Genomic DNA, 2,821 nt, shown 5'->3' on the forward strand with positions numbered 1-2,821 from the left:
TGTGACATGCACAAAATACTGGGCTCATAACAGAGCCGCACCCCCTTGGTGAACACTCCAAATAAACATGTGGATAAAGTGACCTTATAGATAGATAAATAACATACCATATGTAATCATAATAACCATAGGTTAATAAGAACGTACAATCTTATATGTTATTCAATGTACAAACGCAGATGTTGAAAAAGAAGGCTGGGGGCAAAGCCCTGTAACCTCAATCCGATACAACAATTGGTACAAGTAGATGTTACTGATCACCAGTGAATAACCCAAAACTATATATGAGATATAATGCATGGAGAAACAGTAATAAGTACAATTGCCAAAGAATAAATATAGATGTAAAAACTGAATGTCAAACACTGTTTCGCTTATAGTAGCCTCGCATAAAACAGGCAGACCCGGGCATGCATAATTAAATGCTGGAGGCTGTAATAGCCATCTTAGAGGTAATGAAGCGCGGCCCTGAACTGCCTGTAAAAAACCCCTATATAGAAGGCCATAAACCACACAAGGAAAAAACTCCTTTGCACACCTATAGTAACCAAATGCAACTCCAAAATGAGTAGTACAGCCACCGGCTGTGGTTGTAACCTGGAAAATGGTATGCGTGCCTGAAGGTCAATGCACAGGCACCATGTGTGGATAGGAGTGGAACCAAGGAGGGCAGAGACCCATGGTTTCTCCACATCACAATGGTGTGACTTCATAGGACATTCACAAACGTAAGGCTAAGTGCACACGTACCGGAACTCTCGCGGAAATTACAGCGATTATTCCGGAATTCCAGTCCGGGGGAAAATCGCATTTTAAATTCCCGCGATTTTCAAGCGGAAAAACTAGCATTGTGCAAGCGTATTTAGCTTGCAAAATGCTAGCATTCTCCAAGCGATCTGTAGCATCGCTTGGAGAACTGATTGACAGGTTGGTCACACTCGTCAAACATAGTGTTTGACGAGTGTGACCAACTTTTTACTACTGAGGCTGCCTATGCAGCATCAATAGTAAAAGATAGAATGTAAAAAAAAAAATAGTGTTTTTATTTTTTACCTTCCGACGTCCCGCGCAGGCGTTCCCAGTAGACCTTTGCGAAAATGCCCGCGATGACGTCAGTTCTCGCGGGAACGCGACGTCTCGCGGTAATTCGCGATGACGTCGCGCGAATTACCGCGAGACTTCGCGATCCCGCGAGATTGGACGCCATCGCGGGCATTTTCGCAAAGGACTACTGGGAACGGGAGCGTGGAGAGAGGCGGGAAGGCTGCGCGGGACGTCGGAGGGTAAGAATAACAATATTTTTTATTTTAAATTCTATTTTTTACAGGGATATGGTACCCAAAGCCCGGAGGACAGTCTCCTCTCCTCCGGACCGTGGGTACCATCCACAATTGTTCTGCTTACTTTCCGCATGGTGTGCACAGCCACATGCGGGAAGTAAGCGGAACAATGCATTCCTATGGGTGCGGGATCGCCGCGATTCCGCAAAATAATGAGCATGCTGCGGTTTTTACCGCGAAGCGATTCCGCCGCGGTAAAAACCGCAGCATTAGCACAGCATTGCGGAATCCCATAGGAATGCATGGGATGCTTATTTTTCGCGTTTTCGCGGCAAAATCGCGCGGTTAAAACTGCCGCGGAAACGCGAAAAAAACGCCACGTGTGAACTCAGCCTTATACTTTCCCTCTGATTGCTCCACTTCTGGTTTTGGCTTACAGATACTGAGGTAAAATACTGAGCAATTACTGATAGTGTGAACATGGTCTTAGTTTGATTCTTTTCTCTTCCTATTGTTGGTCAGTGTGGCCCATGATGTCCTAACGATGTCTCTTCTCAAATTTTAATACATAGCTGATTGTTATATGTGCATAATGTAAAAATTAGAATGAGTGAAATGTTCCTTATTCTTGCTATTTGTTACAGTTGCCGACTTTCCCACTGTCTTTGTCTGCTCCTATTACCACATAGAAATTTCTGACATTTTTGCATGCTGGTTGAACTTCACAGGTTAAATGCAGAAATGATGCTATAATTAAGTAGTTTATTGTAGAATGTAATATATTATTTTGCCCTATAATCAATGGTATTTCAAGATCAAAACTGAGTAGAAGCAAAAATTAACTGGAATGGCATTTTGCTGAAAAAAATAAGGTGGAGTTTCCTAAAAAGGAAAGGTGATACATTTTTCTAGTATGTGCAGATATACTGTATATATATATTATATATATAAAGGTACCGCTTGTTATGCGTGTTGGGGACACTCGCTTTGCTGCAGAAAACCAGGTCCGGCACAGGTTTCTCAACATAAACTCAGTCCATTCGGTTTATTATGCATCATAAAAACCAAAGACATATGCAACAGAAAGTTCATATTAAACAGCATAGCGTCCATGACAGAGCTTCACCCTGTTATCCTGTGGTCGCACAGGTTGTGCAATGTCCAGCACACAGGCTCTCTAGCCTCACAGTTATATCCCCTGTCAGGGTTACCTCATGGCTGCTTCTCCGTGCAGACGTTCATTCCCTCTCCCTGGGAACTCTCAGGCAAATGCAGCCATTATACACAGCCTCTCCACGTGTACAGGAAGGCAGCCATGTCAGCCCAGACGAGACCTTCCATACAGACCAACCGGGTCCAAGCATTCACTCATGTGACCTACCCTGTCCACCTTATATGGTCCGTAGCCACGCCCACAGGATCACATGGCTATGACCTCATCACAGGTCCTTCAATCATTCACACACACATGCGTTGCTATGGCATCCTAGATACCCGCCCCTAGGTGGGTTTGTAGGTAGCTGGTCCTGCCCGTCTCACCA

Source organism: Dendrobates tinctorius, unplaced genomic scaffold (assembly GCF_039654945.1).
Source record: "Dendrobates tinctorius isolate UK_male_01 unplaced genomic scaffold, ASM3965494v1 ptg000073l, whole genome shotgun sequence".
Classification (NCBI taxonomy): domain Eukaryota; kingdom Metazoa; phylum Chordata; class Amphibia; order Anura; family Dendrobatidae; genus Dendrobates; species Dendrobates tinctorius.